Below are 16,300 nucleotides of genomic sequence, written 5' to 3'. Positions count from 1 at the left end.
ATGTTTTGTGAATGTGTAATTATTTAATTTTGGCAATAATGTGGATTCATGTATCCAATAATTCACATTCTTCCAGTCCTTTCACTGAAAACTGAGTCGTATAAAGGGATTAAGAACACAATTAAAATATTTATTGACCAGGATAAGGAACTTTTACCTTCAGATAATTGTTTATCACTATGAAAATTAACTGTATAAATATCTACTTTTTGTTAAGATCAAAACTTTAACAAATTCTGGTAGAAAAATCATATACAATAGTTGGAGGCTCATTGATTTGGAACTGGGAGACATTTGAAACTCTTCAGTTTTACTATTTTTATCTTATAAATAACTTCAGTCACTTATCTAATGTCACACAACAATGCATCCTAGGCAAGTTCTGAACTCAAGTCTTCTTGACATCTTTTTTTTTTCTATCATGTCATTTTTTTGGGATACTTTTCTGCTTAAGAAATAGAAAAAGATATGAGCACAGAAAAGACATGAATAAGGCTTTATATGAACCAAGTTCATTTAAGGGGAAAATCATACATAGCTGGAGTACTGTGGATAGCACCAGAGGCTGCAACATGGAGAATTGATATCACTAATACCTCTGGTAAGATTGGACAGGGCAATACAAATAACTTTCCCTGGTTTGCATCAGACCATTGCATTGGGTCAGATAGAGAAAAAAAAGAAAATGCTTTAGTCTCTTAAGCCCCTGAAAAGGCAGAAGGGATTATCTTCTCAGTTCTTCAAGTGAGAGAGGAAAACAAAAACAAAACAAAAATATTCTTCCCCAAAGAAGACATGGCTGCAATAGAAAATAAGAGCCTAGTTCATTATAAAAATATTTTCCTCTTCTTTTCAATTCTAGATAATCTTTTCAGTATATAAGTAGTTTTTCTCAAACTAAAAAAATTCATAAAACCCTTGATAGTTCTTACTTTATCATGGAAAGAATGTATGTAATTTTTATTCCAGAATGTATTTTACTATTTAAGTCTTGCCTTGAAAATATGCACAAGTTAGAAGGCTAAACAAAATATTATTGTAGAGCACTTAGATGCCTTCTTCAAGGACCATTCTAATTTACTGTGGAAGTGAGGAGAGGGTTTTCGTTTTTATGTCTATTTTTTTTTCAGTTTTGAGAGGACACCTGTAGTGTCTACATTAGATTGTGCTTTGCCAAGTTTTTGATATGGAAAATTGCAGACTGACTTTGAATAGTTTGTGTGTGTGTGTGTGTGTGTTTGGTCTGCTATAATACTGTTTTAATTCTAGGTAAAATGTATTAATCCATGCAAAATAACTTTCTTTTTACCAAGAAGTATTTCCACATTAATCAATTCCTTCCCACTTTCTGATCCTAACCATCCACCTGTATCTCATTCAGATTCAAAATACAAAACCATTATTATTGTTTTAGAATCTTTGGGGCATTCTAATAAACTGTCTACTAACATGATAACCCTTTCCTACCTCATCTCCTATGTCTTGATGCAAAAAATTTCATTCATTCATTTATTTCCCCATGAATTTAATAGACTTTTCCCAATAAGAGTTTTTGATAAGATGAAAAAGAAAGAAAGCTAACAGGTCTAATGTATGGGTTTAAAGTGGATAGGCATGGTATGAGGAAGGAAGAAGCAAGATGTGGGGAAAGAAGAGTCTGATGGGAGAAAATGTTGGTAAAGGTGGAAATTTAGTGTGTACAAAACAAATATGACTTATGCCACCGATTGGAAGAGGGAAGGCGATATTTCTTATGTATATGAAAATTCTTTATAAAAATGTTCTGCTCAGAGAGGCTAGGCAATTTGATTAAAGTTACATTGCCTGTTAGTGGCAGGTCTCTTGACCCTGAATATTCTCTTTCATATACCCAGTAATGTTGATAGGATTTGAAGACTCTAAATTTGTTTTAAACTTCTTTGTTTAAAGTAAAGTACTGGTTGAACAGCTTTTCTATCTCTTGGGGTCCAAAAATTATTCTTCCTTCCATCCAGCCAGGAGGCATCACAAGCATGTTTCTGGGGGTAGTAGTTAGAGACCTGAGATTTCAATTAAGTGTACCACATATCACTTATCCACAAATCCTAAATGACAGCTGCAGCTTAGAGAAGGATCCAGTAATCTATCTCAATAGGGTGGCCATTTTTCCATGAACTGACTGTAGACAGTTTTCATCTTAAATAAAACCTGAAATCATTTTTAAACAGGTTGGAAAATGAAAGAAAAATGAATGTCCCCATGTTTTCTGGGAATTGCTGCTGGACAAATTAGTAGCTGGCAGTGACAAGATATGATGTTGTATTTGTCTGTGGCTACAAAGGTAGATGAAGGGACAAAACAGATTAGGCAACTACATATGCACCGATATAAACACTTATGTGCCTATGGGCATGTGTATATGTACACACACATACACACACATATATTTCTGCCTATGAACACTAACAATGAATGCTTTCTGAAACAAGGCATGAATTTGATTCCTTTTAAAATATTCTCCTAAATGCCTTCAGTTTATTTTCTCATTAAGTGAATTTCTCAGTGTGGTGTCTGTGACTTTGTTGGGTTAATGATAGTGGAACATGAAAAAATAAACCAATCTTTGAGGAGATGAAAAGACGGGAGTCTGAGAGATAAAACTGGATGAACAATCATTTCTGATAACATATCCACCCTGGAAAGTGAAAAAAAAAGTTCCATTTTTGGCCAAAAAAATGGCTTTTAAAAACCAATCTTTTTTTTCTTTTAGGTTTTTTTCTGATCTATGCAGAGCTCACTCCCCAAGGGAAAGTTTAGTTCAATCTTTCATATTTCAGGCTTTCATGAAAAAGTATGTGAGAGGTTTCACTTCAACTTTGGGGGCAGCCAAGTTCCCTCATTATCATGCCAGCATGTTCCCAGGGGTGGGTGGGTTGAAGTGCATCTTGGTTCAAGAGACTTTTCAAACCAGCCTTGCTTCAAAAGTGGCAGAGATCTCCATAGGAACTTATTGCCTTCCCCCATCATTGCCTTGCCATGCCTAGCAAGGGCAGAATAAAGGACAAATAATAACAGACTAGAGCAGTTTTTAGAATGCATGTGTCTATTGGTGGAGAAACCGTCCTTTAAAAAAATCTCTAACTTCTCATGAGCTTTCCAAAGAAAAAAGACCCTGAGGAAATAACCTAACCCTGGAGCTGGCTGCTGGGATGGTGGAAGAAGAGTTGTAAAACTGACAAGTTTGCATGATGTTCAATACTCTGACTTGTAGTATAATTGTTCCTTTGACCTTGAAAATGTTGAAATGAAGAGGGGATGGCCCCATTTACTAACAGGAGGCAGTTTCCAGAGGACTAGGTTCTTTTTGAAGACAAATATATTGAATTTAAAAATGATTCAGAGAAACTCAGTGGAGATGTGCTAATTATGTCTCCTTAACTAGCCTGAAATTTAAGGTCAAGAAAAATAGGATTCTGGAGATAGTAAAAAAAGTTATGTGTGTGTATATACACACACACACACAAACATATATATATATATATACATACACATACACATACATATATATGTACATATATACATTGCCTCCTTTTGCAACGGAGCAGGGACTACATCTAAACTTTTTTTGTATTTTCCAACACACACACACACACACACAGACACACACACACACACACACACACACTGACCTGGGCACAAATCCTACTTCTGACATACACTATTTTTTGTGATCCTGGGCAGATGTCTTAGCCCTTCGATGACCTAATTCTTCAGTTTACAATTTACAGGGGAGTTGCTAACCTGCATTACTAGAGGTTTTATTCATCCAGGTGTTCCCTATACCATGAAATCCCAGGGCACAGCCTTTATCTATTAATGAACAATCATCTTGGGTATCACAAATAACTTACTTTTAGCAGCTTATTGAATCTCTTTGTTTCCTGGTTTCCCCAGGTTTAAAATAGAAGTTATCTTGTTTGCTGAGCCTGCCTCACGAAGTTGGTGTCAGGAACAAATTAACATCTCCTATGAACACCTACTCAGGATCAGTCAATGTGGCCAAAGGAAGTTAGTAGAAAAGGGAGATCTTGCAAGAAATGTTGCCACATTTTAAGAAAGAATGCTGAGAGGCAAAAGACAGAAGTGACAATGATATAGTGGGGTATGAGCTTAAGCTATGCAGATCCTGGTTGAGAAAGAAAAATTGTAGGTGCAATAGTTGAACGAGGAGCTCCAGCTATAGACATTCAACTTTCTTTTAATGTATCCCCCTACACAGGGACATGGTGAGTGCCAATCATTAACTATAAATGGAAATCTGAAATAGAGGAAAAAACAAAGAAATGCTGAAAAATGTATCTATCATGGAAAAGGGATGGCAGGGGTGATGGACAGAAGAGGGCTAAGAAGAAGAGGGAAAAAGAAAGAAAGATAGATGTCAGTGATTTTCCTTTTCCTTTTTTTTTCTTTCTGTAAGGTAATGATCAAATGGAAAAAAGATGAAGGCTTTAGGTCAGAAATGATTTTAGTCCTGGTTCTTCTATTTATTAGTTGCATGACCTCATGCAAATCATTTTGTTTCATCTAGATCAGTGATTCCCAAAATTTTTTTGCCTACCACCCCCTTTCCAGAAAAAATATTACTTAGCCCCCTGAAAATTAATTTTTAAAAAATTTTAATAGTAATTAATAGAAAAGATAAATGCACCTGTGGCTATCACCTCCCCCCTGGATCGCTGCAGAACCCACCAAGGGGTGGTAGCGCCCACTTTGGGAATCACTGATCTAGATCATGCTTGCTGATGTTCCATTTTCCCCAAGTCTCTGACCTAAGTCCACTTCTTTTTTCCTCTAGAGAAGTGATGGGCAAACTACAGCCCGTGGGCCAGATGCAGACCCCTGAATTGTTCTATCCAGTCGAGGACATTATTCCTAATCTCACGAATACAATGAGTAGGATACAATACAATGAAACTTCCAAATAGTTGCCTTAGAAATAGACTGACAGATGAGCATTTCCTTTCCTTTGGCCCCCTCTTTAAAACGTTTGCCCATCACTGCTCAAGAGCATTTTGCATGGTGATCTCATCAGCCCCCTCCCATTCATAGATTTCATGATTACCTGTATATGATTCTTAGATTTATCTAGACTTAATTTCTCTGTTGAAATACAGTTTCAGATCTCCACCTTCCCATAGTTCATCTTGGATTGGATAGTTTGTAGACATCTCAAATTTAACATCTTCAAAATTGAACTATTGATGTCCTTGCTCTATATCCACCAATTTATTTCCAAGGCCTCTGGATTATACATTGGTAGCATTTCTCATAAATGCTTTTTTTTTCTCTTCTGATGCTGCCACCAGCCCAGTACAGGCCAAAATGACCTACATGGACCATTTCAATTTTTTTTAATACCTGGATTATTTCAGTGGCCTATATAGGTTGGTCACCCTACCTCAAATCTTTTCCTACTTCATTTCATTCTCTACTTAACTCTGCCTCACAAGAATGCTATCTGGAACAAATTAACATCTCCTATGAACACCTGCTCAGGATTAGTCAATATGCCCAAAGGAAGTGAGGAGGAAAGGGAGATCCTACAATAAATGTTGCCACTTTTTAAGCAAGCATGCTGGGAGGCAAAGGACATTTTCCTAATGGCTAAAGATGACCATGTATAACCTCCCTCAGTAGACTCCAGTAGTTCCAGTAGTTTTTTCATTATCAAATATAAAATCCTGTGTTTGTCTTTACCATTAAAATTTTTTACACAATATATTTTTTCCAATTTACAAAAATTAACCTTCACTCCCTCTCAACTCTGTCCTCTAACTCCATTCATTTGGAAAGAAAAATACAATACCTATTACTAGCATGTATAGTCAAACAAAACAAATTTCTGTATGGAGTATATATGGGATATATGTGCATATATAGGTATAAATAAATACACACACACATATATGTATATATACACAGGAGAGTTTGCTCCTTTGTGTCAGTCTCAACTTTTGAATTCTTCATATCTCTACAGGAAATGCTTCATTATTAGTCCACTGCAATTGTGGTTGGCCATTACACAGATCGAATTTCTAATTTTTTCAAATTTATTTTATTTGACTATACAAGTTGGTAGATTGGGAAAAATCATATTATGTAAAAATTTTAATGTTAAAGGCAAATACTCCCTCTCAACTCTATCCCCTAACCCCATTGAGAATATCAGAGCTGGCAAAATCTGACTGATCAAGTCCTACAGATGAACTATTTACAATGTATTTGCCATCAAAATGGAGTTTGGGCTGCAAACAGATACTTCAATCCTCGGTTATAGACAATATTTTAAAAACATTTTCAGTTGATTTCTCTTTCACTTGGACAAATCCTGAAATTCATACTTGTCAGCACTGAGGAGAATGTAATTTCCAGAGCTGTGCAAGAGAGACTTGACATTGTACTTCTTCAAAACCAAATTGCTTAAGTACTCAGTATGTCCAGAGAGTGTATTCAATATGCCCCCATTGATATGGTCCATATTTTCACAGTGAAGTCTGCAGAACCACTCACCAAGAAATCAAGAAACTAATTATTGTAGTTCACACTAAACCTTGGACTTATGTTTTCTTGAAAGTGTTGGATTCAACTTCCTGAAATATGTTCTAAATAGACCTTATCACATAAGTTTCTGTTCTTCAAACTTCACAGCAGCACAAGTGCAAGTATGAATGCCACAGGGAACTAACAAACATCTTAATTTCATCTATTTTTTAAAAGAGAGACACATAAAAGGCTAATTTTTATCTGAACTATAAATCAAGCAGAAAATATAAAATATCCCTTGATAAACACACTTCAATTCCATATTCTGGTAATTAAAATGAGCATTAGACAAAGAATAACACCCTTTTAAGATGTTTCCAATTAATGATTAATATCTATTTTCTTTCTAGTTCTTTACTACAATTAACATCAAAATGGCACAAAATATTCTTATACATATGATCCACAGGTATCTATCCTTAATTTCCTTGGGATATAGGCTTAAGAGAAGAATAATTGAACTTACGGTACGTACAGTTTAGTGACTTTTTGGATATCATCCTGAATTATTTTTCAAAATGACTTTTCTTCCTGCATGTGCGATACAATAGTTGAGTTTTATTTTTTCTCTCCTTTTTTTTGAACTTGAAGTACATGTTACCATTATTAAAGTTTTTTTTTGTTTGTTTTGTTTTTTTAGATTTTGCACTAGGGTAAGTTTAAAAATGTACATTAACCTTAATGTCAATGCATACCCAAAAGCTTTAGACTATGAAAGTAATGCCATTGATTGTTTAAAAAATTATGGGACTTTGCTTAATGATTCTGTCTGATTCTAGAAGAAGGGAACACAAAAGAATGACTTGACAGTACCAAAGAAGCCCGAAATTACCCTGCATAGTGCCTATCGAGTACAAGGTCAAAGAGATCAACAAATCCCAGTGGGATTGCTGAAATTTTGAGCCAAGACAAGAGGACTTGAACTTGTGTTGGACTTGAGGTTGTGGAGCTTAACATATGTTAAGACACAGGACTCCTTGTACTATACTCCTTGTGGAATACTTTCTAATAAGCACCTCACTTTGGCTGCCATCCTGGCTCCTATAATCTCGTCCCTTTTTTCTATCTTTCATAGTGTGTTAAACTTTCTGTAGTCCTGTCTACTTATTGGGTAAGTGCATAATTACGTAAATCACTTTATTTAGGCCCTGATTCAAGGACCTGTTATAGGTTTATTTTTCCTTTACTTAGATTTTAAGACATAAGACTTTGATATTTTATATTTTATCCACAAGTTATTTTTTCTCTTTTATTTGGATTTTTTTGATGTTTTTGATTTCTTTTGCCAATTGATTCATATGCCTCATAACTCAACCATGCATCCCTGAGTGATCCCTGTGTTTATCATTATTCTCCTCAGGAGGGAGGACTGTATTATTGCTGCGAATTTTGATTTGAATTTGAGCCTAATTTAGAATAAGAGGCCACCTCCCTGAATCCAGAAAGTGAGCTGTTTGGAGAAGCCACCTTGAAGATGCCTGCAGAGACCACATGCTGCACCAGAAGATCTAGAGTGAACTTTGGGATGTACTACATTGAATAATGTGGGGTTGAATGCATTTCTTTTGAATGTACACTCTTATGACAAAGGGGACTGTCCTCAAATTGGCTTTTTGTTAATGTAGTAATCATTGGGTTTTTTAATTTTATTTCTCTTTACCCCAAGTTACTGTAATTTCCCTTTAGAAACTGCAATATTTTATATACCTTTAGTTAAAAATCTTTAGAGTTTTAAGTTGATTATGTTTAAATGATCCCTTTGGGGAGACTGATCTTCCAAAAGGATCAAAGAGGGGAATGTACAGTTAGAAAATGTTGAAACCTTTTGAACTACATTTCCAAGAATTCCTTTTGATCTCTCTAACATGTTGCATGGTAACATTTTGTATATAGTTTGCTGTAAGTGCTTCCTCTTTCCCTCTTTTTTCCTGCATGTGGGGCTCAGGAAGGTGGCTTTTTGCTCTAGCTTTTTATATTAGTTATTATTAACAAATCTTACTAAATACTTAGAATACTGGATATTAATTTTGAAACTCACATTATAAAATCTGTGTCTGTGGGACAGAAAAAAAGTTAAAAATAAGGGATGGAGAGGAAAAGGTTGATTTGAAAAAATGAAGTGTGAGAAAGACATAGATTTTATACTGTGAGTTTCAAAAGAGATGGGGCAGAAAGAGAGAGATAGGGGCAGAGAGGCTGAGAAAGAGACAGAGAGATATTAACATTTAGCATAGCAGACAAAAGCAGAAATATTCAATAGTTAATCTGTTTTTGTCTTACTGACTGGACTCCTCCTGTCAGAAAGTTATTACCTCTTCACACTGCCCATTGAATCCCTGTTGAATAGATTAACCATCATTAGTGCTTGCTTTTTAAATTACTTTCTGCCAGGATCCTTTAGAAGTTCTAGTTTGTGCAAGATTGCAGCAACAGCGAGAGCAACAGACCAGAAGAGAAGTAAATGACTCCTTTAGTCAAAGTGCCAGAGCAGTTCTGCTCACTTCAAAAACCAGAACATGAAATTGAAGAATATTTACTAAATAGTATTTATATTTATTGATTTTAATTTATAATTCTGGCAAACAATTCAGTTCATTGCTTTTTATTTTTCTGTGGCCCTCAAATGATTTTTCTCCCTGTTGGTCAGTGTGCCTTAGTAGAATGCCCTTGTCCCTAGAGTTGGAAATGAGTTTGGTGGGACGAGGTGGGGTGGGGGTAGGGTATGGAATTTCTAAATTTAGAAAGGGAGCTTTTTTCATTCTTTGCTTACTTTTTCCAAGTGTGTATTTTTTCAAACCATTTTTCACCAAGTTTGACATGCTCTAATTCCAAGATAATTTTTTTTCCTTCTTAATCATCTGATTTTTACAGGTAATTGTTCTTTTTCACTGCACTAGGATAAAGCATGTTTGTAGCAAAAATCAAATCTGCACAGACTTTTCTTTGACTAGTCCACCTGATATTTTGTTCTAATTCTGAGGGACTATAATTGTCTTAAAGCTCAGAATTTCATTGAATTTCCATGAATCAAGACACTGCAAACTCATTATTGGTGTCTGTAGGGAAAGGAGATAGTAGGGATAAATGAAATCCAAGGATAATCCCTAAACCTCATTTTCATGATTACTTTCAATTCCCTCCTCCAATAAAGCTGCTGCTGGAGATCCTGACTGAGGGAAGCCTTGATTGGCTGGGACTCCACCATTTTTCTCTGCCCTTCCTCACCAACGGTCTTGTATTGGAAAGGTTCCAGAGTGCAATGAGCAAAAGGTGGTTGATTAGAGCACAGAAGGGAAAGCAAGGAGCCTGGATAATCCATAAAACGTATAATTAGCTGCCATATAATGGTGAATTGATTATACATATAAGCCCTACCAAGGCAATCAAATTATATCATTATCATCATCAAGCATTTATTGAATGCCTAATTCAGTATGTTCAGGATAATGTTGTAGGTACTAAGGATAAAAACAAGTACAGGATACAATCCCAGCTGTCAAAGGGTTTATGCGTTAGTGGAGACAAAGGCTATCGACATCGAAAAATAACGAACAATACAAAGCAATGAACACTGAGTGCCAAATGAGTGGTACAGACAGTAAATGCTACAGAGAAGGGAGTTGAAAACAATCATTAAAATGAGTTTGAGTTTGAGGGATTATCCATGTATTTAATTTATCCCTATTCTCCCCATGTCCCTATAGGCATGAATAAATGAGTTGCTGTTTTGACTTATGGAAATTCAAGGAAATTCTGAACATTAAGACAAGTCTATTTACATCTAATCGCTTCAGAGTAGAAAGTGCTGAATTTTGAGACAGAAGGCCTGCTTTCAAATCCCAGCTCTGCCACTCAAATAAGGAATCTTGAGCAAATCACTTAACCTCTTTTGTCCTCAGTTTACTAATAGTTCTGGGTACCTGATTATCATGAACTGCCTGAGGCTATTAGGACTAAAGCCATAAAAGGTAGATTTCTAGAGTACTGATGATAAAAAATACTATCCACCTCCTGACAGAGCAGTGATGTATTCAGGATAAAGAATGAGAAATCTATTTTTAAACATGCCAGTATGGGGATTTGTTTTATTTGACCATACATGTTTTTATGCATGTTTTTGTTTTCCTTTTTCAGAAGAAAAGAGAGAAAAGAAATACTTATTAATTTTAAAATATTTCAAAAGTAAAAATAAAGTCCACATCATCCAAAAAAGGAAGAGACATGAATAAACCAATATATAGATATACACAAACATCTAACTAGAACCCATGCAGTCATATTATATATATATATGTATATATATATCATAGACATTTATGTTTCATATGTGTACATATATGTGTGAATTTAAATTTTATTTAATGGAATGGTTTTGAAAAGAAATCCAGAATGAACTATTATGTACATTAAAATCATACAATAAACATGCACACATAACTAACTTTATAGTTTAAATAGTGAATATATGTGCATATGTAAACTTTATTTATATATATTTTTATTGTATTTGCATTTTCCCCTTAACTTATGGATTGACTCTTCCTACTCACAATTTACCTCCACTTAATATTCTTTAGTAAAGAAAATAAATTAAAAAAACCCGGGGCAGCTGGGTAGCTCAGTGGAGTGAGAGTCAGGCTTAGAGACAGGAGGTCCTAGGTTCAAACCTGGCCTCAGCCACTTCCCAGCTGTGTGACCCTGGACAAGTCACTTGACCCCCATTGCCCACCCTTACCAATCTTCCACCTATGAGAAAATACACCGAAGTACAAGGGTTTAAAAAAAACAAAACAAAACCCAATACAATGCCCATATATGATAGGTCATGGTTCCCTACCTTTCCAAAGAAAAGGAGGGACCTATGCAAAGAAAGAAGCTATTCCAAAGAAAAGGAGGGAACTAGTCTTTGGTATTACATAATAATTGATCTTACATTTATAGAGTGTCCAACTTTACTTAAATGTTTTTTATTATTTGTATTACTTTAGTCATCTGTTTATGTGTGTGTATTTGTCTATTGGTGTTTCTATTTTATTTTATATTTCTAGATGAACTACTCTGGATAAAAGTTCTCACTTGATAGAAGAATCATGTCAAACCAAGAATTCACTTAAAGTATCTTAAGGTTTGTGAGTGGCCTTGATGAACTTATCCCTACTTGACTGAAAACTCACTGATTTTGTCTTGTTTACCACTGTATCCTACTCTGGCCAAATTGTTTGCAGCTACTACAATCCAAGTCCATCTAACCTTAGGTTCAATCTACATATATAGACACATGTATATACACATAGATAGATAGATAGATAGATAGATAGATAGATAGATAGATAGATAGATAGATAGATAGATAGATAGACAGATAGATTATGTCTAATACTAACTTGAATGATCACTTAAAGAGTAAAAACAATTGGCACAAAAGTAAGGAATAGACAGTAAATGTTATGATATTGAAGAATATGAGAGATTATGGTTATTCTCAGTGGGTTAACAGGATTTAGTCTACTTTGTGAAATAAGTACTTGGAAAAAAGATAGATGGGCTATGTCCTTTTTTGTTTTTCTGGTTGAATAAGTCAAGAAAGAAAACCTATCTTGTCTGGTGTCATCCCAAGTGGAAAGATCCAGATAACCTCAGCATGACAAAAACGAATTCAGAATACCAATGATAGTCCCAACTGGAAAAACTAAAAGTTCAGTCTTCTTTAATTTTTAGTGTGTTTTCTCAATTCTCTAAATGAATTCTGGTGACATCTAAAAGATTGAAATTCAACAAATTAAGGCACAGATTCCATACTGATCAAAATTTCAGATAATAGGCTGTGAGGAAAACTAACATGTAAAACAAAATAATGTAGATCCAAATGATACTAAAAGCCTTGGCCCCAATATAATGACACATATGCTTTATTAATATATACATATATACCCACATACATTCACACAGATAAGCATTGTTCAGTCATTTCAGATGTGTCTGATTCTTCATGAGCTCATTTGGTTTTCTTGGCAAAGACACTGAAGTGATTTGTTGTTTCCTTCTCCAATTCATTTTTAAAGATGATGAACTAAGTCCAGTAGGGATAAGTTCCTTGTCCAGGGCCACATAGTTAATAAATATCTGAGGCTAGATTTGAATCCAGGAAAAACAAGTCTTCTTGACTTTAGGCCCAGCACTATCCACTGAACCACCTAGCTGCTCCATACACATATTTGTGTGTGTGTGTATATGTGTGTGTGTGTATACATATATCTATCTCTCTCTGTCTCTCTTTACCAGGACTTATAATTTCACTTAAATAAGAAATTCCTCTACCAATGTAATTCTTTTGAAACGAACACTTAAAATTTGCCTGAGGATACTAACAGGTTAAGTAGGTTATCCAGGATTATACAAGTATATAGCAGAAGAGGGGTTTAAATACAGGTATTATTTGCATTATCAGCATCTCTATATACTACTAAAAATCCAGCAGGATGTGATAAAAAGAAAAATTCTGCTTGACAATATATTTGGGGATCTACCTATTAAGACAAACCTAAGGGTTATATTAACACAGTTGCAAAACACTTTTCACAAAAATATAGATAAATCTAAACCATTGGAGAGGTATAAATTGCTTATGGGGAAACCAAGCCAATTAATAAAAATAATAATTTTACCTAGGTTTATTTACATATTCAGTGCCATACCAATTAACCTACCACAGAATTACTTTGTAGAACAAGAAAAAATAGTAACAAAATTCATTTGTAAGAACAAAAGTTCAAGACTATCAAGGAAATCATGGAAAAAATATTAAAGAATGTGGTCTAATAGTTCCAGATTTCAAACAATGTTATAAAGAGAAAATCATCAAAATAATCTGGTACCAGATAAGAAATAAAGTGATAAATCAGTGGAATAAGTTTTGGACAGAATACATATTAGCAAATTATCATATTAATGTAGTCTAATAAATTCAAAGGACTAAGTTTCAGTGTAAGAATTCAATGCTGGACAAAAATTACTGGGAAAAATGGAAAGCAGTTTGGCAGAAACTAAGCATAGACTAACATCTCACACTATATACTAAGATAAAGTCAAAATGAATGAAGGATTTAGATAAAGTGTGATATCATAAGTAGATGAGGGAAGCACGGAAAAGATATCTGTCAGATTTATGGACAAGGGAAGGGTTTAAGAGACAGAGTAGATTATGGGAAACAAAATAGGTAATTTTAATTATATGGAATTAAAAAAGATTTTTCACAGACAAAACTAATGTAACCAAAATTGAAAGGAAAACAGGAAACTCAGATAATTTGCAACAGATTTCTTGGACAGAGGTCTCATTTCTCAAATAAATCAGGAAAAGCCAAACTTATAAAAATAACCACCAATCCTCAAATGATGGTCAAAGGTTATGATCAAAAAGTCTTCAGAAGAAACCAAAGCTATCAATAGTCACATAAAGTGACTGAAATCATGACTGATCAGAGAAATGAAAATTAAAACAATTCTGAGATACCACTTCACACATATCGAACTGGCTAACATGATAGAAAAGAAACATTAAATACTGGAAAGAATGAGGAAAAATTGGGACACTAAGAGACTATTAGCAGAGTTGTGAACTGCTTCTACCATTTTCAAGAACAATTTGTAACTATTCCCAAAGTACTATAAAGCTGCATATGCTTTGACTTGGTAATACCACTTCCAAGTCTTTATGTATCCCAGAAATATAAAAGAAAAGGGAAAAAGGCCTATTTGTATCAAAATCTTTATAGCAGTTCTTTATATGCTGACAAAAAATTGGAGATTGAGGGGATGCACATCAATTGGAGAATGACTGACCAAGTTGTGGTCTATGACTATGATGGAAACTTATTGTGCTATAAGAAATGATTGGCAAGGTGCTTTCAGAAAAACCTGGTAAGACTTACATGAACTCATACAAAGTGAAGTGGGCAGAACCAGTAGAATATTATACATAGAAATAGCAATATTGTAAGGATTGTCAACCTTGATAGACTTAGCTACTCTAATCCAAGATATTACAAAATCAAACCCACAATAAAAAATGTTATCCAGAGAAAGAGAAGCTTTTAAAAAAAACTTACTCAATTTTATTATTTTATTTGCTACATTGCTAATATGAAAATATATTTTGGATGACCTCATATTTATAATCAAAACTTAAGTGCTCATCTTCTTAATGAGATAGGAAGGGCAGGAGGAGAAAAGGAGAGAAATTAGAATTCAAAATTAAAAAATAATTATTAACATTTTTACATGTAATTGGGAAATATTTAATGAGATAAAAATAATTTTAAAAATACTAAGTTCTTGTGGTAGTAACTTGTTTCTTTGGATTTACAAACACTAGGATATTTTGCTTATTTGTTTCTTTAGTCCAGGTCTTCTTGATTGTAAGAGAAACTGCCCTTTCCATTATGGTACACTGCTTCTTAAGATGAAATTTAGTAAGTTCAAGTTAAAGCCTTAATTTTGGGTTTAAAAATTGACTTAAAATGTATGAGATGGAGAAATATGGCTAGACAATAAATGAGCCTAAAAAGCTCACATGATCTTAGACTGCACAAGGGTCTCAAAGAAAAGTATTAATAACTCCCATTGTGTCCCTTTCTGGTTACTGCATACATGGAGAATTGTGTTCAGTGTGTGAAGAACCACATTTTAGTTTGTCACTTTTAATATGGAAAGAATCCAAAGGGCAATGACCAAGAAAGTATCTTTGGATTCTGTCATAGCAGATTGATTGAAGGAACTGGGAATGTGTTGTTGAAAAAGAGGTGGCTTCAGTCAGGAATGATATCTATTTAAAAGTTACTCTTATAGGAAAGAAAAATTAAACTTGTTCAGTTTGATATCAGAAGGAAATTGTAGAGCAATAATACATTTTCAGATCAGCTTTAAGTCAGGAAAAATGTCCTAGTTATCAGATCTATTCAAATGTGAAATGGGCTACCTTGGGAGGGAGGGAGTAGGTTTTTCCTCATTAGAAGTCTTCAAGCGAAGGCAGAAAGACTGCTAGTTTGGTATCTTATAGAATATATGCCTGTACATGGACATATTGGATTTGATGGCCTTTAAGATTTCTTCCAACTTTGAGATTCTGTGATTCTATGAATTATTTGCCAAGCACTCATTGTGTACAAGCACTGTGGTAGGCACTGAGTATATAAAAGTAGATCAACATGGGTTTTTTATTCAAGGATTTAAATTTTAAAAAAAGAAGCAAAACAAAAATAAGCACACATGTAACTAGGAGTGTGATAGCTACAATGTCTTCATAATGTGCTACAAGAAATTTAAGGAGATAGTAATAGCTTTCACTAGAGGTGTGGTTTCCATTATAGGAAAGTGTGTTCTGTTTCACCTCAGAAGGAGAATGAAGAGCAATGATTACATTTTCAGACCAGCTTTGAATCAGGAAAAATTTCCTAGTAATAGGTCTTGTCCAAAAGTGAAATGGGCTACCTTGGGAGTGAGTGTATGGGTTTTTCCTCATTAGAAATCTTTCCTTATCAGCACAACACTGACCAGTGATTCTCTGATTTTCTTCCTTCCTTCTTTCCTCCCTCCCTCCCTCCCTCCTTTCCTTCCTTTCTTCCTTCCTCCCTCCCTCCCTCCTTTCCTTCCTTCCTTCCTTCCTTCCTTCCTTCCTTCCTTCCTTCCTTCCTTCCTTCCTTCCTTCCTTCCTTCCTTC

General features: G+C 34.6%; 1 pseudogene; it reads right to left on the bottom strand.

Moving 5' to 3' along the window:
• Window positions 1-6,179: 6,179 nt before the first annotated feature.
• LOC123241506 lies at window positions 6,180-6,742 on the bottom strand (annotated as a pseudogene).
• Window positions 6,743-16,300: the final 9,558 nt, after the last annotated feature.

The sequence above is a fragment of the Gracilinanus agilis genome, chromosome 3 (assembly GCF_016433145.1).
Source record: "Gracilinanus agilis isolate LMUSP501 chromosome 3, AgileGrace, whole genome shotgun sequence".
Classification (NCBI taxonomy): Eukaryota; Metazoa; Chordata; class Mammalia; order Didelphimorphia; family Didelphidae; genus Gracilinanus; species Gracilinanus agilis.
This window is presented reverse-complemented; position numbering and strand designations above follow the sequence as displayed.